The 25,756-nt window shown below is 44.0% G+C and overlaps 1 long non-coding RNA gene across 1 annotated transcript in view; it reads right to left on the reverse strand.

The window, feature by feature from the left end:
• Positions 1–2,190: 2,190 nt before the first annotated feature.
• Positions 2,191–25,756, reverse strand: part of LOC148051453 (uncharacterized) — a 34,016-nt gene continuing 10,450 nt past the window's right edge. Inside the window, exons 2-5 of the long non-coding RNA XR_015700082.1 lie at positions 6,076–6,250; positions 4,575–4,648; positions 2,558–2,673; positions 2,191–2,326 (exon numbers count right to left, since the gene is read on the reverse strand). This is a non-coding gene — a long non-coding RNA (uncharacterized LOC148051453). The remainder of the gene's footprint in view (positions 2,327–2,557; positions 2,674–4,574; positions 4,649–6,075; positions 6,251–25,756) is intronic.

Below are 25,756 nucleotides of genomic sequence, written 5' to 3' on the forward strand. Positions count from 1 at the left end.
CACAGGGAAAACACCACGCGTGAAATCTGAGTCCTGGTAAAGTTCTTGAGACTTTCCTGCTTTCTACCTGGCCTTATTGCTCTAAGCCCAAGACTTTTCAGGTGATTTTCAGGTAAGAATTCAGCATACAAAAAAAAAAAAAAAAAAAAAAAAAGGGAGTTAAAAACATGCATGATTAAAGTTGAGGTAACTGTCTGGAAGTTATATAGTCATCTACTGAATCCACAGAAACTTTTACAAATGAAAACTATATTTTGGAGTTAGTCAGCACAGCCTATGATTCATGGTGGCTACTTCCTTTCTTAGACACCGAACATGAAAGGCTTTCTGAACTTCTATACATTTCCTCCTTCTGAAACTGAGTGCTGCTGTAGCACACGTGAAATAGGTTTGCCTAATCCACAGCATTCATGTTATATTCAAAAAAGACTAGTTGATAAAAGAGGACCATACAACATTGGGTGAGATGGCAAGTAATGAATTTGCTGAATTATTTCACAGAGAGCAACATTTTCTATGTGTCTCATTGCTGAATTTTCAATCACAATTAACTTATTTAATAGAACTGGTGAAATAATAGGCAAAAGTAAACCACATCAGCTCCTTTGATTCATTATAGGCTGTGCAGAAAAATCACACTTTGCCCAGCCCTATGAAAAGTGACAGTGAGACTAAGCTGCAGCAACTGAATTCACAAAAGATCAAAGTAAAAATAAGAAGCAAGAATCTTGCAGAGTTTAAAGTGTGGGTTTTTTCAAAATAATTTGCAAAGATAAGCCAAATGTTACTGGCCTTAAAAAAATGTGAGTCCAGCCTGCCAACTCAGTTCTGCTGAACAGTAACAGATAGGACAGGACCTTCTAGCTAGTAGCAGCTAAATTCAGGAGCTTATTTCAGCTCTAATGCACCTTTCCGAGTACGTACTATGCACTGGAGTATGTATCAGCGAAACCATCCACAGCTGTATCCAGCACCCCTACTTCCAAACAAGGAAACAAAAAGGACAACCAGCAGGGCTTATCTGCTCCTTCAGCCAGCGATACATGCCTCACAATTAGCATGCCTGTGGTTCACAGGGGGGAAAAAACCCAAACAATACACAACAAACATAAATCTGCTCCCAAAAGAGTGCTGCTGGAGCAGCACCGTCACCTCCAGGCTCCAGCAGGTCCATTGCCAAAAGCAGACCAAAATCTTGCCCCCCAGTCTGTCACCTAGGCACAGTTTTGGGAAACCACGCATGCCAAAGCCTAAGAAAGATTGTGCAGAAAGTCAAACTGCTGCTTTTCTGAGGAAGAGTTACTGGCACACTACGTAGGAATACATAGCAGTAACACAAAAATCTATGCATGCCTCCTTTATATGCAAACAAAACCAGTACAGATCTTTGTTACCAGTCCAAACCTGCACCCTTTTAGGTACATCATCTTCAGCCATGCAGAGGAAGTTCAGTAATTATCCTTGAGTGAGGAAAAACATACAGTTCACACGCATTCCTTAAACCCAATGAGAAACAGTGCTCTGCAGTGGTTATTGCACTAGGACTCAGCTGAATCAAAATCTGTATTTAACTTTCCTATGGATAGATCATGGGATCTTGATTACCCAATTTCTCCCTTATTTCTGAAAACAGAGGATACGAATGCCAGCTATACATTGAAATGTATAGGAGCTGAGTGTTACAGCTATTTGTGTGTGGAATGCAAATCTTAAATGCTATTAATTCCGTGACTCTAACCACATATCCGCATGAATGCTGACTTCCATTAACATGGCATATTCAGTGTCAGGGTGTGAAAGTCTCGCAACAACCCTAAATTACTGTAACCTATAGGTCATGCCAAAAGAGAAGAATTTGTTGCTGATGCCTCCTAAATGATAATTATTCAATTCTTACAGCAACTAATATCCAGCATCACTTGCCAGTTGTTTCACAGCACTACATTTCTCAAAATGAAAGCTATACCATAAAAGTCTGGTCAGGTGCAGCTTGTTGGTGTAAAATATCCTTTATTGTCTGTCTGAGAATTACCTATTATCTTGCAATACGCTTTGATTATGTATCTAACTCTATACTAATCTATTTAATGAATAAGCAAAAAATTAAGATATTGCACAGTATGTTAGTGTCAGCAGTCACATAAATTTATGACAGCTCTGCTCCACAAACACTACAATCCAGATCTGAATGTTCCTTCAAGACAAGGTCAGCTGAAGAAATACCTCCTTTAGGAACAAAGTGGATAACGCTGTCTTTCATCTGCTTCTGAAACTCCAGGCACCTTCTGGCTTGCATGGCACAAGAAAACACTTCTGTAAAAGGTTGCTGTAATATAAGAAATGAACACTGGGAGTCTTGGAATTATTTAAAAGTGAAAAAAATGTAGATATCAAATTCCTCAAAGCCACAGGCTTCAGCTTAGGGCTGGTCAAAAGCCCACTAAAATTAATATGAATTTACTGATTTGCTTTAAGATCTGCCTTTCATAACCATTGTGCATGTAACATGAGCACAGCCACATTTTGGATTCAGTGGGATATACCCCATTTCTCTTACCAGTTCCAGGAAAGGATCAGAGATATTACATGATGAATATGCTGCACTTAGGTGTGATTTTATTGTCCCTCCGTTTCTGCTGCCTTGTGGAATGTGCAGAGAAGCTGGTTTCTGTGCTGAGGAGAGCAATCCAAAATGAGTAGGGAATAGAAGTTAAACAGCTATTATTAAATTGAATGTATATTCATAGGCTATTGTTTCTATCTAGTCCCTTGAATATTCTGGTTCAGCAGACACCCCTAACATGTCATCAGCCTGCTTTTTCAGCAATCCAAACAGAGGACATCACCGCTGATGTAACGGGGTATATGTCACATAACTGTTCTGGGACAGCATACTCTGTAGATTTAGTATATGGCTCTGTATGTGTTACTGGGTTATTACCGAAAAAGACATTAATCACCATGACAGACACAAGGCAGCACTATTCACACTCTCTGAACTGAGACATCAAATAGACCCATTGCTAATTAGGATGATGACAGCCAGGAATTAAATTTAAAAGCCTTTGTTTATTCCCCACTTCTTAAAATTATTCCCCTCCATCCCATCCTTTTTCTTCTCACAAATCTGGTAGTAAAACATTAGGCAGCCCCTTGTGCAATTCTGCTAAACAGTTCCCAGTTAACAGACATAATAACGATAATAAATGAGAGAGAAGAAAGTGGTCATTAAGCTATTAGAAGCTGAATGCACACCATTCGAGCACACCCAGCATTTATCCAGCTTTAGCTTGCTTTCCTAAGCCAGGAATACAAAATGATACAGAGCAGAAAATGTAAATCATCAATGATGTAATAGTGACCTATGCGATACCTTGGAAGGGCTTAAGCATACATTAACATTTTCTTTAAAAAAAAAAAAAGGGCATTGTCCTATCCTGATATATGAACGGCTGCTTACTTTCTTCATGGTTTTCCGGAATACATTAACCCTCTGTATTACTTAACACTACATAGGCCCTCACGTACCTGTCTGAAAAGATGCAGAGATATTTTCCTGAATGTGGCTGTGCAGCCAGCAGGTTTTGACTCATGGGTGATGGGACTGAATACTAAGAAACTGGGGGGGGGGGGTAAGTTCTAGTTTTTAAACAACTTGTAAGAAACAACCCGGCTATACTACCAGTGAATTCTTGCTGGTGTTGGGAGAAGGAAAATGTAAAAAAGGAAAAAGACCAAAGAAACGTGCTTCCAGAGCGATTTGTCATGGGAATCTAGTAAAATCTTGTGTACGAAACATGCCTATCAGCATATAAAATTACTCCGGATTATTTATATTTGGCTTGCTGAAAGAAGCCTGAAGATGACAAGGAACTTGACACATCTGTACCTGGAAGCTGCAGACACGGAGACGGAGCAGCATGGGAGAGCTTGCTGGGAGATCTGAACACCCAGGAAGAGCAGATGTGGGCAGAGCTGCCCTCAAAACCAGATGGTATCAAAGGGCAATGAGTGAATCCAGAGAAATAGCTGAAGAGAGCCTCTTTCCAGAGATAACCCTTTGCCTGTCTCACTGAATAGATTAATGAGCTGATAGGCAGTGCTGATTAATTTTTTTTTAAAAGGCTTTATTGGGGAAAATTTGGAATGTTAATTTCTTTCCTGTTTTCTGAAGTTTGAGGTTTGTGTATTTGTCAAGTCATGCTTTGAAATGATCTTTTATCAAAAGTGATTACGGTTGGGTTTCTTTAGACAAAATATTTTGATAACATGCTTTGAATACATTTCAATAACCATTTCAGAACAAACTACCACTGCCATTTTCAGGAGGTGAAGTGTTAGAAAAGCCCAGCTTTTCCCACAAGTATTGTTTTGCTCTGAAAGAAGCCCATGCTGAAATGACAACATATTTCTTATCAAGCTTCAAAACGGTCATCTGATAATTCTGGGGCTTCACTATTACTTGAGATGGTGATTCATTAGTAGAAGAAAGATCTACTCAAACAGAAAGGGTATCCCCACAGAAAATAAAGTTCCTGCGTGTCAGAGGTAATTTGCAGCAGTGACTTTCTTACCTTCGTTAAATGTTCACAGGCGAAAGTCAGAGCAGAAAAGTGACCTCTTCAGTCTTTTTGACCAAATACAGCACCTGTGTAGAAATAAATGGCTTGTTAGCATACATAGCGTGTCTTCTTCTTAGAATAGGTAGCTTTTCCTCATTTCTCCTCATATTGAAATTGGCCTTTTCTTGACTTGCCTACATTTTGCACCTTTGTTTTACTTTCTTTCACTGGCTGGGTAAAAAAGAGTTACAACCTAGCTGCATCCATAATTTCATTGATGTTATTTTTACAAGTCGCTATTGAATTAACTGCAGGCTGACAAAAAGACATAACAGAAAAAAAAATAATTTGTCTGCCTTAAGTTAACTTAATATACAATAACAACAATATAGGGAGAAAGAAACGGTGCTTTACAATGAAAACATTCAAATAGTTAAAATAACAATGCATAAATTTCTGCATGAAGAAATGAAAACCCTTCACAGGTAATCTTGGACCCAAGCTATGAGTACAGGGCAAATAAGTGAGAATATCCACCGCCAGGACATTAATAACAAGGGAAGTTCAGTTTTAAGAGAGCCACAAGAAGAAAAACATGAATAGCTCTTAATGCTTCTCATAGCAATGAAACAGCCACTTAAATGGAAAATGAAAATTTAAAAAACAAATGGAGTGTAACTTTGATTAAGGATTTGTTTTTCAAAGGCATTCATCTACATTATACGACTGGTAGACTTCAGTCCCTGTAGTGCAACATGCTCATATTCGAGCTCTGATTTTAGGGAGTACATGTTGTTTTGATTGGAAACTGGATATAAGGAGACTCCTTCAAACAATAACCAAAATAAAGACATTGACATGAGGAATTTGGATGTGGTTTCACATGCAGCCCAGGCAGTCTGGCAGCTCGCTGACCAGGGCAGGGCTGCTGCTCTCCTCCCTGCAAATTTCTCTGCTGCTGCCCCAGCCCCAGCCTTGCCCCTGTCCCAGGCTGCCCTGCTGCTTCTTCCCTCCACTGCCACGACTCTCCAGAAGGCAGAAACCTATGCAAGATTTCTACTTCGTTTTTTTTTTTCCTTTTGCCTATTTTTTGACCATTTTAGTGAGTTAGATGAGTTAGTGAGTTAAATCAGCCGACAGAGGGGCCCAGCAAGTACCAGAGGCAGCACAAGGGGAGCACTGGGAGTGCGTGGCACAGAGGAGGTGCTGGGGAAGGGTCCCTAGGTCCACACTGAGCTCTGTCCACCGAGTTCAACAGGGAGGGTCCCACTGACTCCAGCGGGCACTTGATTAGTCCTACATTTGCAGGGAGGAGGACAGATTCATATGTGAAGCCCATCTTTGCTCTACATGTGTGCTAGTGCATGCCTACATAGGCAACTGTACCTGACAGCCAGTCACCACTTTGGTGGTACGCTGTATACCTCCGTTAGGGAGCAATGGAGCTTGTACCAGATTTGTCGTAAAGAATAATCTATGGAAAGTCACAACAAGCCTCACACCCTCCTCTTACCCACAGTGTTATTTAACTAGAAGAGTGATCCTCTGTGTCTCTTGGCTGGTTCCCTGGTTGTCCACACAGCCAGGTAAGGACTTTGAGATGCAGTAGGAGTTTGGCCACTTTAATTCAGGCCAGAGCAGCCCCGCTGAAACGAGAGCCCATCCTTCATTTCATGGAGAATTTCAAGCTGTGGAAGGTTAATTACAGACAGCAGCAAGGTGAGAATGAACAGCAGTGGCACCCGTCAAACCATGAGCTGTGCTGGATTTATAAACAGGTTCTGTACACAATTAATGCCTTTGGCACGCAGAACAAGTTTGCTCAAGAGCAGAAAAAGACTGAGTAATACAAAGCTGCACACTGCAGCACTTTATTCATTTTTTCACATTGAACTGAGGAGCTAATTAGTTATGTTATTGTAGAACTAATAGCACATTTGTTATAACGGCTGTTTCTTTCCTAAATGTTTTACATAAAGCTCACAAGTTTGATATCACAGTATGCCAAAAAAAGTGAGAAATGCTTTCCCTGCTCTTGAGAAATCTTGGTCTAATTAGGTTGTTCGCTTTTCTGCTTAGATGCTGAACTGGGAAGACTTTCTCTTGGTTAGAATGAAAGATACCAGAAGTATCCATTCTTCTGGGTTTGAAAGTGCTCAGGAACAAATCTGTCCTAACCACCGATTTGTAACATTAAAGTAGCAGTGACTGTACTTTGGTTTGATGTGTCATAGGTAAAGATGTCTCATTTGTAAAGGTGAGGATACTAAACAAGATACAAATGTCACCATTGGCTTAAAAAAATTATGGGGCTGGCAGAGGGGAAACTCTACCAAAATAGTGATGTATATTAACTACATCAGTAATTACATAGTATAGACCCCAATGTCCAAGGCCTCTTTTCCTTATTTTGCTTTGTACAGTATTTATGCCACCAAGACAGTAACTAACAAAACCAACTTCCGTCCCTGCTTGCTCTTTCAAAGATTTATACAAGTATTTTCTGCTCGTAAGAAAATGCTTGTCTATGGCAGCCCTTTCGCCCCAGCCTCCACAGCAACCTGCAGTCAGGGAGGGCAAAGATGTGACGATGAATACATAGCACGTGCCTAGCCCAAGGCTTCTGCGCAGCCATGTTTACTAATCGCAGTGGTCAACTCTAATAACGGATTTGTCCAAAGACTTCCAGTAAGGTGCTGGTGTTATTACAGCAAGAGGACACAATGCTGTAGATCATACAACACTCGACGAATATAAACGTAAACTTCACACACACCCCCATGAGCCCCTCTTCACATATGGCTGTGAAAGGCCTAGAGGGCATGAAGTGCTTCAGGCACAGAAAGAGCCTGGCTGAGCCAAGAAGAGAGTCCACACGCTAGCTGCTGTTTGATTACTCGACATCCCAAGCCCTTTTTTTAAAATCACATTGCTGATGTTATCTGAGTATACCTGGGGTGCAAGCAGCAAGCACGGTTCCTGCGTCCGACACAGATTTAGAGCTGAATAGGTCAAAAACCAACCAAATGAAAATTAATGGTTGGCAACTTTTAAAAAGTGAGTTAAAGCCTCTTTGAGAAAGGAGGCACAAACACCCACCATAATGATTGAGGCCAGGGAAGAGAAAGAAGCCTGGAGCTGAGTCTCTATGCTCTGCTTAGGTGTCCTAACAAACGGCTGTCTTAATGTAAAGCGCATAAGCCCTCCTTAATGATGGACTGCAACCCAGAACTGTCCCCCCACGTGCACCCATGTTTTCCCATCTGAACGCCCTAGACACTAGACCTACACACTTGTGACTTCCCCCTTCGATGCAATTTGATTTATTTTATGTGACATGGCACAGCTTTGGGAGAAGGGGGCTGTGAGTCACCCTCCCCCGCTGCGTCCTGGCACCCCCTTTCCCCTGTGGCCACAGCTTCATTTGTCTTTGAGGTACATATTGGTTTCCTTCCTGAAAGGAAAATGCTCCTGTGAACATGCAACATGATAGACATGCTTAAAAACACCTACCAGACTGAGTGCTGCAAGGAAAAACGCTTTGTCTGGATATCGCATGGGACAAGGCATGGAGAGGTGCTGAACAGCTCACTCAGCGTTGCAGGGCAGAAGAGCTCCGTGGCTCAGCACCATACCACGGAGGTGCAGGCATCTCGAGTCCCTGACCTCAGCCTCAAGCACTGACATTAGGTTTTGGGCCTTTAAAAAACAGTATTTTGGAACATAAATATACAGATAGATTTTTTTATCAAGATATAAATTTTCCTTAGGAGGCTTACTTTGTTCTTTTATTATCTGTACATGAACTATGCGGGGCATTTGTTTAGTATTTGTAAAAATCTGTTTCCCATAAGGAGCTTGACATTCTGTCTTTATTAGCTACAATGTTCATAGAGAAAACATTGTACTATCAAAAAGAATCATTATTACTTTAACTTTATCACACTGGGTGATTACAACTGAGATAATTAGAAGCTAATTTGAGAGGAACCAAAGGGGAAGTGGAAGCGGAGCTAGAAGTTAATCACAGTGTGCCCGTATTTAAATCAGGAGCTCACAGAGATTGATTTCTAGCAGATTTTTGTGACTCAAACAGCTCTCCTTGAAGGACATAAGAAGGAAAAAAAGCATGGAAAGAGATGGAGGAGAGAGGACTGGCGAGCACAGCATGGGGAAGAGCACAACTGACCTGCTGGACTGGAGTGGCCTTCCATGTGTGCAAGACTCCCGGCTCGGACCATGTGCTGCTGCTCTCCCGCTCCCAAAAGCCAAGTATGAGCCCAGCTCTGGGACAAGCAACCCCCTGAACAGCTCCACACAGCGCATGTCGAATGGGCTTCGCCCACCATCGCTTCCAGGTGGGAGCAGGTAGCAGAGCTCTCCAAGGAGGAGTGGGAGGAGAGGCCCTGCCCTTGGCTGCGAGGATGAGTTGGAGCCGAAGCAGCAGGGCAGGCAGATGATAATCCTGCCCGTGGGAAAGCTTAAAAAACAACAACAAAAAAAAGAAAATACAGCTCTAGCACTGATATTAGGGGAAGGTGGTAACTCTGGGGCACTGAAGGGGCCATCTGGATCAGAGCAATGGCTGCTGGAGGGCAGATTATGTCCTGCAAGCTCTTTCCAGAGTTGGCAGCTCTGAAGACAGCATGGGAGGGAGCAGGGGCAACCTTTTCCAAGCTCCTTCACCGAGTATGTCCAGAGAGCGGGCTGCCTTACCAAGATCCTGAAGCAAACTCTCACCACCACCACTCTAGGAAGAACTAGGGAGACATTAGCCCGTGCCATACTAGCCAGCTGCACAGCTTCCAGCACCCTTGCCAGCTCAAACATCTCCTCATAGCTCTGTGGTATGGCTCACACGTGTACCCCTTTGCTTAGCCTGGCGTAACCCATCACATCCAGCCATGGCAGCTCCTGTGCCACCGCTGAAGCTTGTCTGCCCCACTGTGAGACACAGCGGGGACTAACCCCGGCTTTCTTGCTTGCTGTTGAACAGACCCCTTAGAAAAGCTTGTTGCTGATTTTTGCAGAGGAGTCCCTCTGCCTCTGCGGGGACTTTCTGAGCATGTGGAGGAGAGGAGGGGTCTGCAGGCACGGGCGGCACAGCAGAAAGCAGCACAAGCCAAGCTGGGCTTCACAGGGAATGGGGGATGTGGGACCATTTTTTTCTGCCTGACTGTGTGCTAGGAAGTGCTTGGTAGTATATTTTTTCCAACATGGCCCTCTCAGAAAATCCTCCTAATGGGTTATTTGCTTTGCCAGAACACCATATAATGGGGTCAGCGCGTGAAATAAGCTATTACCAATAAAAGCACTCTTATGATAGGATAAGGGAAATTTATGGAAGGGCTTTGGCTTGTATGGCAGTGCAGCTAAGAGAAGAATTACAATGGAAAAAACAGTGTTTGTTACACCTGACAAGTGAATAAGGCAGCTCTTGGCTCCTGTCCGCTTCCTCTGGTAGCATTTCAAAGGGTTTGGGTCTGTAGGAGCATTGGTGCCGCAGTTAAGGGAGGGTGATCCCTCCCCTGCTGTCCGTCATCCCAGACTCTGCCATGGGAGCAGCACTGCCATCACGAACATTTCGGGTATTTTTGCAATTACTGACCGAACCTCACTGAAATATGGGATGTCCTTGTTTCCATTGTAAGGAGATTCAGTAGATAGACTTCAACAAGGCAGGAACAACCAGGGACTCTTTCCTTCCAGATCCAAGCCCCAGGAATCTCCTTTCTCCAGAAGAAAGCCTTCCCGTGCATGCCTGCTGTGTATGGGTGACATGGGATTTTGCTGACTGCTTGACTTGCCTGAAGACAAAAAGAGCGAGGGCACGAACTGACACACGAGCGCTAGACACACTAACATCTGGCAACTGCCCCATCTCTGTTTTCTTGTTTCCTGTTTAATAGGCCCTTTAGGGAAGTTTATTGCTGATCTATGCTAGAAAATTACTCATATAATTGAAACATCAGTGTAATACTGTTTGCCCAGTATAACTTTTTCTTCGGGAATTTCTGGATGCAATTATCCCTTGTGACTAATAAAAACAACAGCTTAATTGCAAATATATGGTTAGAGAAGTCATTTTATGTTTAAACATAAAATGCCTGTTGTCTCAGCGTTTCAGATCAAATGGACTGTCCTTCCTGGGAGCAGCCAAGAGAATTCGAGGAGCAGAAACAGGGTAGCAATGACGGGAGCTAACAAACTTTTCCTTGGGAATTTTGCTGAGTAAGCATTCCAGACTTGACCTACCATTACAGTCCTGAGATGCTCCTAAGAGAGTCTCGGATTCATCCGAACCCCAAGGCACCTTTAAACCCACCAGCAATGCAAGCAGTGAGCCTCTGCCAGATATGGCTCTAGTGGCACCTCTGCCCTGCCACCATCCCCAGCCCCAGCCCCCACTCTGCCTGAGCAGAAGCAGGGTCACAGCATGACCACAGGAGCTGCTCAGCATTTGTCCCCAAGTTTCCAGCAGGAAATGACAGTTCACAGAAAAACTACCCCGTAAGGGTCTGGTCGGGCCATTTTTATTTCGCAAATTTTTGGATGAAATCCATTTGATTTTATATATCTCTATGTACATATACAAAAATTCTACATACACAGAGATGTAAAGACAAGGAGGCAGAGGAGAGTGAATACTGCGTTTTGAACCCCTATAAAATCCCCCAATTATTCCTTTCTAAATACTTGTATTATATTAAAAAGAAGAAAACTGTTCTACAGTCTCAAGGTCTGAGAAATAAGAGCTACTGGCAAAACATAACTAAGGCTCAATAGTTTTCAAACCTGCAATCTGCACAACTTCACTAGAAACCAACCATAAGGTATTAATAATTTCTTTTCAAAATAACATTAAACAACTAGTGCTCAAACAATCCCAGGAAGTGGCCTAAAAATGGAAAGGTCGGGTACTCAGCCTTTAGCACTAAACATGAGAGTCCCGAGCTCATAAAGTGAACAAATCATGTCCTTCTGTCCAATCTACATGAAAGAGGATTCAATATGAATAATATAACATTGCCCACATCCACTGAAATGGAAGAGAATTCCCACATTATGTCATCAAAATGTTTATTTTTTAATAATTTAGAGAGTTTAAATATCATTCACTAATATTAAGATAGAAAAAATTAAATGAAAAGACCCCACACCTCTAAATAAAATAGCTGTTTTTAACTCCCTCCAGTCTCTGAGATCACTGGAGTCTACACCCGAAGTGCAAGGATGTTCTTTCCTTACAACAAGCCCGGGTAAAACTAGACCACATGGGACCCAGAAGAAAACTTGGATCCTGTTTCTCGTGCCCACCCATAAATTGTTCCTGTCTTCACAACAGCGGAAAGCAGTCTCCCAGCTCTGAACACCACAAATCCAGAGGAAGCCCAGATACACCCTGAAACTTTGCAGCTGATGCTTTCCTTTAATTTATCATGCAGTGCATTCACTTTGGGTTTTGAATGATTTACTACCAATACAGCTTAACTGTACTGAAGTTGAAATCAACGTATTACCATGTATTGAAACAATTTTGGCCTTTTGTTAGTCTTCAGACAACATCACTGTAAGCATTGGCACCAGCTTCAGCATCAGCAGAATGCACATTTCGATATGCACTCTAAATTAAATATGTATGAGAGCCTGAGAACCACAATGACAATTACTGCACCTTGGAACGAGACTTGGAATATTTCGTCTGGCAGAGTTCAAAAGACTTTTCAGCTGGGAGCAGCTGCAGCTTGGTTAGCGCAAGAATGGATTGATTGCAATTCATAACTTGGAGTATGGATTAATGCAATATTCATTGAAAACTGTGTGTGCAGAGCTCCATATGGCCAGTGGAGCTCTGAAAGCATTTTGCTTCAGGGAAGAATCATGTCACCAGAATGCATTTGCCTTTACTGTGTCCAAGTTAGGAAGGAAGGAAGCTATTTTCCTTGCTTAGCTGGTATGCAGGTTGTGGAGTCTAAAACTCCCTTCACCCCTACCCAAGATGGCTGGCACAGCCCTGCTGGTTCCCAAAGCAGGGTCTGGGATTTGACTGCCTCCTTATTTGTGCCCTGCAGACTGCACGATGCAGTAGCTCTATCTAGAACACCCTCACAAATCCTCCGAGATGGCTCTCAAGATCAGACTCGCTGTCCATACAGATAACAGTTGGGACCTATCCACAGTCCAGGTGGACTCTCAATAATAAAAGGGTCACCTCACATCAAACACTACCGGCAGCTTTGTACACTATGTATAAACACTGTGGTGACAGAATAAGCCGTCAGACACACTCAGACATGCTTGGGCAGGTGAGATGTATGCAAAGTGAGCAGGCAGACTGCAGCACTTGCAGTTTTCTATCAAAGGCTGAATAGAGCATTGCAACCTCCCTTACGCTGAGTACCAGGGGGAGGCCAGCCAAACTCCCACACTTAGTTATTTGGCACCTGCTTTCTTGTTGCTCTGGTGCTATTGAAGATCTTGAAGTCAAGACTGAAAAGTATATCTGGCAGATCTCAGTTGGGGAGACAAAACAGGGGGGCACAAAAAAGATTTGATGTCAAATTGCGCTCCTAGCTGAGTCCCCATTCTTCATGTGGCTTTGTTTCAAAGCACTTCAGGAAAATATTAAAAAAGAGGATTTATTCTAGATCACAGAATGATTAGGTTGGAAGACACCTCTGGAGGTCATCTGGTGCAACTCGCCTGCTCAAGCAGAGCCATCTAGAGTCACTTGCCCAGGGACATGTCTACTCAAGTTTTGAATACCTCCAAGGATGCAAACTCCACAGCCTCTCTGGGCAACCCCAGCCAGTGCTCAGTCACCCTTGCAGTAGAAGAGTTTCTTTGTGTGTTCAGACAGCACCTCCTGTGTCCATTGCCTCTGGTCCTGTCACTGGGCACCACTGAAAAGAGCCTGGCTCCATCCTCTATGCACCCTCCCTTCAGGCATTTGTACACATTGATGAGATCTACCCCAAGCCTTCTCTTCTCCAGGCTGAATAGTCTCAGCTCTCTCAGCCCTTCCTCATAGGAGAGATGTTCCAGTCCCTTCATCATCTTCATGGCCCTTCGCTGGACTCTCTTCAGTGTGTACATGTCTCTCTTGGGATAGAGAGGGAGCCCAAAACTGGACACAGCACTTCAGGTGTGGCCTCATCAGTGCTAGTAGAGGGGAAGGATCACCTCCCTCGACCTGCTGGCAATACCTCTCCTAATGCAGCCCAGGGTACCATTCGCCTTCTATTGCTACAAGCAGACATTGTTGGCTACTCAGGTCCTTCTCTGCCATGCTGCTTTCCATTTGGGTGGCCCCCAGCATGTACTGGTGCCTGGGGTTGTTCCTCCCCAGGTGCAGGAATTTGCACTTCCCCTGGCTGAACTTCATGAGGTTCCTGGATAAAAGATGCTGTGCAAAGATACTGCTGTTGGAATGAGTAACGCTCATTTGCTTTGCAAATTTGGATCACTGTGGTAGGCTTCATGAACAGAAATCATTCTCCTTCCAATGGGGTGAAATACTGCAGCTGCTCTAATACATAAGGCATCAATTTAACCTTTGAAGTAAATAATATTCTTCTGAAAGGGAATATACTTCTGCAGGATGAGCTTGCAAGAAAGACAGAGTCCAATTACCTGAGTTTGAATTGAGCCAGGATAGTGGGGCATGACACAGGTTACCACCCTCACCTGAGCGAGATCACAATTAATGAGAACAATTAGAAATGCCTCTGGGAGATAAGCCTTGACCAGACAACACCATCTCCCACTGCTCAGCAGGGGGATGCTGCTCTGCAGCACCTGCAGTTCCCTCCATGCTTGCACACACCCAAACCAGGAATCTCAGCCCTTTCCAGAGACATCAGCCCATGAAAAGTAGCGTGGTAAGAGGAGAAGCAAGTTAATAACAGAAGCAGGGAGACACCTAATGCACTTCCCAGGCACGTGTTCATGGGGAGACAGTTAGCAAACCACAGCCTATTTGAAAATGTGCCTGTAGTTCCCATAGTTTCATTTCTGTCAGGAGGATTGTGCTAAACACACTTTCAAAGACTTATTATAGGCATTATACCACCCAACTTGCAATCCCTTTTAATGACTTGACTTCCCTTTACACTACCGAGGCCGTTGTCTTTTCCCTGGATCGGTTTTACTGGGTGCATGGTGCACCTTCACACTTTTCCCTGGTGTCACTTAATCTCTTCCTACTTTTCTATCATTTCTGTATTTTCTGATGAAGTGCTAGCACACTGGGAGCACCCACTTGGTTCAAAGGGGCTGTGATCTCACGTACGAATTTCCAGTAAAACCACAACGTAGCTCAGGGAAACAGGGGTGTGCTTAAAGCAACTTGTGCAACTCGCTAGAAATCACACCAGCTATTACATGGAGGAAGGTTCAATTATTGCATGTTGTTATCTGACTTCTGAGAATTTGGAGGTGCATTGCTTGAAGTGAAACAAAATCAGTGAAAGATCCCCTGCCGATTTCAGAGGGTCAGCAATCCAGCCCTAGGTGTTCAGTGCTCAAGGTTGATGCTTCCTTCAGGTTCTTTTCCAGAGGTTAAAAGCGGTTTGGGGGAAAATAAATCTCAAATTCTAGGATTCCTGTTTCTCCTCAGTGTTTAGGAGCTGTACGTTTGCAGCCTTCACAGAACAGCAAACCTTCAGCCAATTTTCACGTGATGCTCCTGAAATTACACTTCTAACTGATTTGTTTTCCACAACATCCCTGGCCGGTAGAGGTTGTGATAACCTGCTAGAGCACTTTATTGTGCTCTTTAAGTTGATTAAGGGTTTTCCTTGCATCATGTCCCCTAAGGCATACTGAAATGATCTAGGATCTGGCAGATCTGATTTGGGGAGACAAAATGATCAGACGTGATGCTAAAGTGCATTCCAGTTTGCATGTCTTCTCACTCCTCACATGGCATTGTTTCAAAGCATTTTCAAAAACTAGGATCTCTCCTAGATCCATGGATTAAAAAAAAAAATGTTGTGCCTCATCTTCTTAGGACTACTCTACAATTACAAGCATTGCTTCATGTGGGAACATTTCACAAATAAGCAAACAAGGTTTCTAGAAGGCAAAGTCAAAGCCGATCTCCCCACCACCACTTTTTTAACATTATGTTAGAGACTAGGTGTGTTGTCTTCTTAAAGTCATTTTCCCTGCACTCAGGTAATTCTTCCTCCAGCAGCTCTTGAGGTTTTCTGCACACTGCGCCTCCCAACTCCTTCCCTTTCCTAACAGCTGGAGAGCTCTTCAGGTGGGTCAGGGCTCTGTAAGGTTGTGGCAGAAGATCCAGAGGTGGTAGAAAAAGAGCTAGAGGCTGCTGGGAGCTACAGAGTGAGAGCATCCATCTATCTCCACCTGCAGCCAAGGACTGGGGAAAACTTGCACTTTCCTCAAGTGCCTAAACCTTTATTTCATTGTCTCTAACACAGGCTTATGAAAAGCCTGCCTCTGTAGTACTGACATCTGATGCAGAAAGCAAAAGGTCACCAAAAAGCACCCGTATCACCCTCACACAAGGCAAAGATCGATACAGCCTGAAGCACGCTCTCCCTCTCCCTCTTTCTCTACCACCCAGAAATTCAGCCAAATGAAAAGCAAAGCCTTCCCTCCAGGAAAGCCAAACAAAAGCCATGTGTCTTGAACCCTCATTGTGTCCAGACAGGCACAGGGAGTTTGCCAGAGCAAACAAGTTCCAGAGTCAAAGGATTTCCGCTGAGAGCTCTCTGCAACCAGTCCTCCTCGGCCCGGCCCCGCGCTTCCCAGCCAGCTCTCACTGCTCAAACCGCGGCAAAGAGGCCTCCCATTACAATGACACATTTGACAGCTTTGCCAAGAGCGCTTGGTGAGGTGCCAAAGAAAGAAGCAGTGTACTTTCCTGAATAAAGCAGACATGCTGAAGAGGAATACTTGAAATGCTCCTTCTAGTAAACCTGAATGGCTGAGCACCCATGCAGAGAAGCGCTTGGGATGTTATCCCAAGGGAGAGCAGACAACAGGCTCCACTGGGCTTCTCCCTCTCCAGAGCTTGCCCACCCATTCTCAGTGGCGTTCAAGGTATCTTCATTGAAGAGCAACCACGTCTTTCTGTGCTCAGGCCCACTTTGAAGACATTCTCGCCCTCTGAATTTCAAGCTAAGTAATGCCCTGCGTTTGCCTTGCCTCAATTAGCAGCACTTCAGAGCCCCAGTGCTCAACACAGGGCTTTCACGACATCTCCTTACTACCCAAGCGAAAGCCCTGCGCCTGGTTCCAGCTGCTCCCACGGTGAGGAGTGCCACAGCCACCAAGATCTCACAGCCCACGTGGAAAAGCACCGTGAGAAAACCGGTGATGCTCCTGAGAGGACACACGGTGTTTTGGGCATTGTCATCAGGGAGATTTCCACTATGCTGGATGACACGGAGATAGCCATTTGACTCCAAAGCAGGGGTCACGCCGAAGCACCAACCCTGAATAAGGGGACAAGGGCTCAGAATAATTATACTTTTATGTGTCTAGACAGAGAGAGAAGCCACAGCCCTGTCCAGGTTTTCTTGCTGTGGGGAAAATCGAGAGGAGGAGCGAATGCCGTTACAGTCACTAGAGCACTTCCCACGCCCCACAGTGAAAGGACGCTTTCCAGAGGCAGAGTTTTAAGGGACTTATGAAGCAAAGCGGAACAAACACCCCTACACATGCGTATGGGAGTGTGCAATGAGCGTATGAAATGTGTGCATCATGAGGTCTCTGGTATATTTATCTGAGGCATCGCTCTACTCCTAAACTTGTATCTTGCAGGAAGGTTTTAATAGCATGACATAATCTAAGGCATGTATTGACTCCATTTTTTAAGACAGTTGACTTCTGTCTGGTTTACACAACTCCCTCTGATTTTACACAAAGTAAAGCATAATGGAAGGCTCTTCTTCCATTGTTTTTATGTGCCATATCCTTTCTTTCTGTTTCTTCTTTAAAACACACTGTTTTTTTTATTTAATGCACGACTGTGCATCCAGAGCCTTGCAGATGGAATGTATAATTGAACATTATATTCCACTCTTGAGAGACACACCATAAAATTAATATTTGAACCATATTCTTGCTGATCCAGGGGAAGAGAGCAAAATAACACAAAGAAAATATTCGACAGCAATTTGTGGCCTATCTACAGAATACTTTCCAGACATTAGCATAGTAAGAGAAAGACTTAACATTAATAAAAGGTGGGTTTTAATTCACAAGCAGCGTTATACTGTGCTGGATTGCTTTGGGTAATTTTGCAGTTAAGGAGTCAGAGTGAACAGGGTTTGGGGTAATGGGGAGAAAAGAGAGAGTGAGAAAAGACCATATTTCAAGCAATGGTCCCTATCCTCCCTCTCACCCCCCAACACACACACACACAAAATTGTGCAGTGGGGAGACACAGAGCAAGAGACTGCTAGAGATCAAACCACATTGCAGATGGGACCACAGTGGGGTCAGAGTTTCACAGCATGGAGGTCCTGGCTTCATGAAAGGCATCTGAAATGCTTAGGACAAAAGACTACAGTTAGCATTTGATTCAGTACTACTCTAAAGCCAAACAGAAAGGGAAAAAAAAAAAAAAAAAAAAGGGATAAACTGTATTCAAGAGAGAATCAAGGTCAGGGGAAACAGAAAGGGGATGGCCATTACTAATCAGCTACATCAGTCATTACCATAGCCATGAAACTCAGATATGAATTTGGAGTAAGAAGTGCCTCATATGGGACTGTTTTGCCCTGGGATATTGGTGTGAACAAAGGGATGTCAAGTCATTAAAGTTTGAGCTGATGCCAGACAGTCTCAGATTTCAGAGTTAGGATCCAGAGTTCCTATTTGTGTCCAAAACTGTTTCTACAGTAGGAATAATGAATCTGAACTTTATGATAGGAGCGCTGATGCCTGATCTTGATACCTACTGGCATCCAAAAACACCTGAGTTCTCTATAAGCTGTGTTTTTGTGCATTGCCGGGGCTCCATTTTTTCATTTTCACCAGAAGTTAAGGTTTCCCTTAGTTAAAATGTTGAATTCTGGTATTTGTGGCTGCAGAAACACATCTTTAAAAGCATACAATAGGCAAATGACATTGTTCTGCAGTTATAAATGCACAGCTTAAAATGGTGGCTTGAACAGGAATTTGCTTTTTTAACTGAGCTGACATCTCTGCACTCCATTAATGGAAAAGGAACAAAAGAAGGTGCATTATTTTATCCTCAGAAATAGTTAAGGTGCATAACCATGACCAGCAATTACCAGAGTAATTAATGCTAGAAAAGGTCCAGGCAACAGGTAAACCTACACTACCACATCTGCAGTTCAGATGTTTATTAGTCACAACTTGACATTAAAGGGCCTTCTAATTGGCAAGGATTTATTCCCTCTGATCTCAGGAAGTTTATAATTGTGAGGGCCATAGACACAACACGAATGATGTCTAAGTCTCCCGCCCTTCCTTATGCATTACAGAAAGCATGCGCTGTAGCGCAGAAAGCAGGGTGGCAGTGAATAAAACGCAGGTGAGCTCACCTCTCTGGTCTACAGGAAAAAAAGAAGGACCCTCCCAAAGCCCAGATTAGGTGTAAAACCTAATTTCTCACACGTAGCCTTGATTACATCCTTAAATTTGTGATTCTCTCCAGTAACCAGCAGCCAGGTCCAGAGAGCATTTCTGCAACACTGCCCGACACGCTCCTGCTCCTTCACCCCACGCGGGAGCCAGCCAGCACCCCAGCGGTCCTCCTCCCGGGGCACAGGGGCTGCCCCCCAGCTGGCGGGATGGGGTTGCAGCGGCAGGTTAGGGCACAGGTGCCCCAGTAACGTGGCGCTGGGCCATGCTTCGTGCACGCGCGGCCATCGAGCACACACATGGTGCTGCCCACACACAGAGCTGTGACGCCGTGACAAGGACAGTGTGGTGGCACTGCTTGGTCACCACCACCCTGTCATCTCCTCCGCTCGCCCTGGCATGCCAGGCCTGGCCACTGCTGCCCGGGGAGGAAGCACCGTCTGTTGCAATGCCAGGGATGTTCTGGCAAGAAACATTTCCAGAGAGCTGCATATTTGAGGAGGCACTTAAAAAGCCCAGATCTCTTTGTTTAAACTCCGATTGAAGACAGACCCATACGCTCTGTATATTATTTATTAGTTATTGTCTTATTTAATCCCCTTTGGAAAGGCAACAATAGCGGAGTTACAGTTCTCCATTTTTTTCCAAGCTAGTGATGTTATTCCTTTACTTAGAAACAGAAAGCAGAGTGTACCATACATTTAACTAACAGCACAGACGCGTTACTGTGACCCACCACATCTGCCCCGTTCCTGACGCACTACCGGTCAACATTAGTGATGCATCGGTCACTGATACATCACTTGGAAACATGGGTCTTCGCCCAACTACCGGAGCTCAGCGGGTGCATCTCTGCCCTCAAGCAACAGTGCACCTTTCCTGATCGCTCTTGAAGAACAAGAGCGGTTTGGCGCTGGGAAACAAGCCTCTGAGAGCCTGCAGGTATCTCACCCCATGCGCACCACCACACTAGTTCGAAATTCTCACCTCCAGGCTGGCCTACAAAGGAAAATCAGGAGTAGAAAGGGGCTCTTGCAAAAGGAAAGGAGAAGATTATCACCAACCTAAGTGTGATCCAGTCGTGCTGTCACTGAGGAGCACCACAGCTCCCACCGACTTCAGAGAGACATGACAGGCTTACCAGTGATGAACAGGAGGAGGCCTCTGTTTCTCACTATCAGCTTTCTTAAAAAAAAAAAAAAAAAAAACAAAAAACAAAAAACCAAACCAAAAAAACCCCCAAAAAACCCAAAAAACCCCCACAACCTCCCTCCCCATACCACCACTACCCTCTCATGCTCAGTAAAAGCCTATTAAACAAGTAGGAAGATCAGCAGACTTCCACTCTCTCGTCCACACGCTGAAGCAAACTGCCCTCAGACAGAGGGTTAGTTTAGGCACATCTGCTGAAATTTCTGTTTTGAAGAGACATTTGTTTTCAGGGAAGATGTGCATAAGAGTCAGACTACACCCTGAAATCAGATTTTACTCCTTTAATGGTGGGCTTGGGCATCTGGAGTGTATATGTGCAACAGCTAGCCTCCCGTTCAGCTTGTAAAAATCTTTTTGTGGGGGGTAGTGACTTTCCCAGTATTTTTCATGTTAGAATAAATTAACTTAAGTGTGCATGGAAGGTAGGAATACATATGACTGAAATGAAAAGTCGGGCTAAAAATAGCACTAAACCGATTGCATTGTTCATAGTGAGGGAAAGGAAACCTGGGGGGAAAAAAGAAATATATTTAACAGCTGTCTCAACATAATGTCAGATTTATTCAAGATTTCTAAAATGGTCTTTGACAAGCCTTGACTCATTGTGTAGGGCTGGAAAGGGTATTGAGGGTGGACTATTTCTTGTGATTTATAAGAGACCACTGTGACTAGTTTGAAAAACCTGCATACAAGTGCAGTAAATTAAAACAGAAGCCTACATAAGACGTGTACCTTACAGACAAAAGGCTTAAAGCATTCTTCAGTCTGAATCACCAGAGTGTGGTTTGCAAAGGGAAATCGGTTTCAAGAATTTCTGCTAGCCAAAGATGTATTCTCCAATATTTAGAAGAACTAATTTCTTCCATTAGCACATTTTAGAAATTAAAACCTAAACTCATGCAGCTATATCATGCTTCCAAAGGACTTAGACGTTGTATCAAAAACTGCAGAAGTTTTCAGTGGCTCATTAACACTGGGTCATGTACTAGTCTCATTTATCGAAAAGCTTGTATGGCACATACAGCAACTTCCACATTAAGTACAACTTAAAAAGCACTAAAGTTTGCGTGTGCAGAGGAGTGGAAAATGAAACCATGTGTATTTGATCAAAGATGGACGTGTTGGCCTTCCCCTTAGCTCTGAGAGATAATTGCACAAATTTTCATATAAAATTCGAACATTACCTAATTCATCAACAGAACCTTGCACAGGCTGTACCATAAAGAAAACACTTCAGACATCTTCACAGGAAGCAAGGGGGAAGTGAAAACCCCACAGCTAGAGGTGCTCTGCATAAGAAGTGTATTAGTTTCACAGATCGAAGCGAAGTCAGATTGTGATCGTCCTTAAAACCCTGATTTTCCCTCTCCCTCCAGGCAGATACTCGCTTACATTCCCCTGCAGAGTCCGAGAAATTACTGAGCGGAGGTTCACTCCGACTCCCACAGCCCTCTCCAAGCCCTGTGAGTAAATCAATACAGGCAGCCCCTTTGGCTTCTACCAAACATCTTCAGAAGTACGTGATCTACACCGAATAGTTTGGGAAAGGGATAATACCTTTCCTACGAAGCTTTGGCACTAATTTGGATGGCCAGCGCGGCTGGACATGCAGAAGAGCCGCTCCTCCTTGGAAGTGCAACACACAACTTGAGATTAGGCCTGAAATCCTTAAGTTTACATCATAGCTGGTGACATCCTACTGGAGAAGAGATTGGGGGAAAATGGTGTCATATGAATATGTTTTGCTTCCCATTACCTTTTTCACAATGACAGATGGTGATTTGTGTAACACCCACCTCAAATCACACATGGGAATTCAGGAGTCAACCCCTGCCCCATGACACACACTGCAGCCTCTGCATCACCGTGCAAATACGGGGGATCGAAACCAAGCATACCTCCCAGAAACTTCTGCACAGGATAGTAACACCCCTTGTCAGCGATGGGGCGTTATTAGCTGGTGCTTATGGAGGAATGACAAGGAATAGAACAGCTGATACTCCTAATGAAGGCTTGCGAGCAGAGCAGACTGACAGCTCTTCTTTGCATGATACAGTAGTGAATATTGTATAATACAGCCAGGAAGGCGAAGGCAAAGGCAAAGGGCTGGCGGAAAGGGAAGTCACTCCCAAAGAAAAAGAAGAAATTCACACACAAGAGAGGGAGCCGAGACTTCCAGCCCCTTCATCATCTCCTGTTACACAGCTCATAACCAGAACACCATGTTTGGGCTACTTATTGCCTGATGTGACTATTGCTATAGGAATTAAATATTTTCTTGAGTGCGCCTGCTATGATTTGCCTTGCACAACTACAGTCAAAAAGATTTCTGTCTTAGACCTTGGGGAAAAAAGTCCCCATCCAGTATTAAGTCATCCACGGCTCCTCCCTTATTCCACAGAAACCATCCAAGATATCACTTCCAAACTTGAGAAGTTATGACTGTCTATGGCAACTTCTCCCCTCTTGTGTGAGCTAAAATAAAAGAGCCTGATTTTGAATTCACATACATACCCGTACAAACCCAGCTTCAAGTCAGCACAGCTCCACCAGAGAAGAATTGCTGCAAGAGATTATAATCAGGTGCAAAGTGTCTTTTATCTGCTGGACTTCCTACATGTTGCACTGAAATGATGGGTCAATTACCCCAGTGCTATGTTCTTCCTGGGCTGAATGAGGATAGTAAGTTGAGATCTTATCAATCACTCCAGCTCCTATTGCTCCTGCAGAGAGAATTGTTATGGCAACAGGAGGGTGAAACCCAGGTTTACAGAAACTGAACAGATGGATTCCAAAAGTCTGGGACAGTCTTGCAATGGAAAAGCTGATGAATTACAGAAGAAAAACATATGCCACTTATTTCACCTTCTGAATTTCTTTGATTCATTGCTAGGACAAGCAAACAAATCTTAAGAGAAAAAAAAAGGAAAGAATGGGGGAAAAAAAGTAAACAGTAATGTGACTATCATTTTTATATTTCATGCAGTAGTGATTCCTTCTGTGCTGGCACGCTGACTGCCCCTTGACCTTCCCACCTCAAAACCCTAGATTTCTGAAAGGGACAGGGCTTACATAATAGCAGAGAAGGTGTCTCCAATTCCTCCCCCTAATTTTTTTTCCCCCGCTGGCCAATTGCATTAACATTCGACAGAAGGGTAGCAGCCCAAGAGATCACATTTCTATATGAAGATCGGCAGCAAAGCAGGGGACAGAAACCCAAAGCAGTGCTCCCACGGCTAACAGAGGCTGCGGGAGCCTCCACACGCGGTCTCTTCCTCCCTGGGCAGAGGGAGGGCAGGGGAGACTGGAGGCAATATGCAATCAAAGGACCTGGGACTACCGCAGGGGACATAGGACACTTGGTAGGAAAGCCGGTTACACTGCTCAGGAACAGATCTCTGTGCATGTCTGCACTAAAAATTAAAATGCATTTCCCCCCACCCCCCACTGAAATAGAAAAGAAACAATTGTGGCGATGCACTGTGATGAAGATGAGTATGCATGCCCTGCGGCTGTATAAAAACGGGAAGAAAACAACTTCTGCATTCAACCTTTCCACTGTGCGTGTGTGCACAAACATGCGTGCACACAACCAGAATACATACACACCCACACCACCAGAATACGTGTATACGCACACAGCACACACATACACACATATGTTCACACACACAGGGGAACAGTTAAACGCAGGAATTATTGCAAGTATATCCATGCACATGCACACAGACAAAACCTGGGATTTCCAGCAAAGCTTGAGCAATTCGGTGTAATAAAAAAGGGCTCCTTGCAGCAAAGCGCTTAACGACTGGCAGACTGTGTCCAAAGGGTGCCATTACCCAAGGGAGCCGGGGGATTTGGCTGGAGCGTGCAGTATGAACAAACAGCCTGAAGATTTGTTAGGGTAAGGACTGGATTCAGCACAATCAGAAGCCTTCATCTCCTCCAAAGCTCTATATATTTCCTCCCCAGAGCAGATGAAGCTGCAGTATTTTTCCATACTTTAAAAGTAATTTTTTTTGAGAGGAATCTAATTTCTGAAAACTATTGTACCCTCCTGGTATTTTCAGAGTCAAGCTCTCCTCTCAGGCCTACTAGCAAAAAAACCCCAAACTAACACCTTTCATTTTAATTTAATTTCATTATTAATTACCTTCTTGCATACTGACCAGGGAAAACTGAAAAACCTAACAAGAGACCACAACAACTTGCTGTTCTAAATGGCCACGAGAGATAAATGATGGCTTTGACATTGGCTACCTTCTAGAAATCATCTTTTCACTTTCCCCTATAACTCATAATTTGAAGGATTTGCAACTCCTCTCGCCTTGAAGAAAATATATTATTTACAGCATGTTTTCTATTCTGGGAGCTCAGAATTCCTCCTTGACTCCAGCTCATACATCACTTCTGTGTCGAACTCTGACCTCATCTCTATTTGCATTCCCTACTTTGATGGAGCAGCTATTTCTGATTACAGACTGGCAAAATAAATCATAGAAAATTGGAATTCCAAGGAAAAGAACATTTCATGTTTCGTCATGTTGTTGTTATGAGACAGGCGGGCTTTTAGCTTGATTGTTTTATTTTCACCAGGGGATGCTCAGCGCTATGTTTTATGTGCTCTCAGAATACGAGCCCATGTACTCATGGTGTTCCAAAACCTCAAAACCCACAGTCAATTATACTGCTCAAGAATGGTGACTCTAGATTTCTGACAACCAGTTTCTCCTGAGGTACTGCTGGCTCCTTCTGTCCCATGCAGCCATACTCCTCGTGGCTTTAAAAATGCACTGACTCACAGAATGGTTGAGGTTGGAAGAGACCTCTGGAGGTCACCTTGTCCAACCCCCCTGCTCAAGCAGGGCCACCTAGAGCAAGATGCCCAGGACCACGTCCAGTCATGTTTTGAATATCTCTCTCTAAGGATGGAGACTCTACAACCTCTCTGAGCAACCCCTGCCAGCATTTAGTCACCCTCACAGTAAAAAAGTTTCTTCTTATGTTCAGACGGCACCTTCATTTCAGTTTGTGCCCATTGCCTCTGGTCCTGTCACTAGGCACCACTGAAAAGAGCCTGGCTCCATCCTCTATGCACCCTCCCTTCAGGCATTTGTACACATTGATGAGATCTACCCCGAACCTTCTCTTCTCCAGGCTGAATTGTCTCAGCTCTCTCAGCCCTTCCTCATAGGAGAGATGCTCCAGTCCCTTCATCATCTTCGTGGCCCTTTGCTGGACTCTCTCTGGTACATCCATGTCTCTTGTACTGCGGAGCCCATAACTGGACACAGCACTTCAGGTGTGGCCTCATCAGCGCTGAGTAGAGGGGAAGGATCACCTCCCTCGACCTACTGGCAACACTCCTAATGCAGCCCATGATACTCATTAGCCTTCCT

This window comes from Nipponia nippon, unplaced genomic scaffold, assembly GCF_047370975.1.
Source record: "Nipponia nippon isolate SJK-2023a ecotype South Korea unplaced genomic scaffold, ASM4737097v1 scaffold_6, whole genome shotgun sequence".
Lineage (NCBI taxonomy): Eukaryota > Metazoa > Chordata > Aves > Pelecaniformes > Threskiornithidae > Nipponia > Nipponia nippon.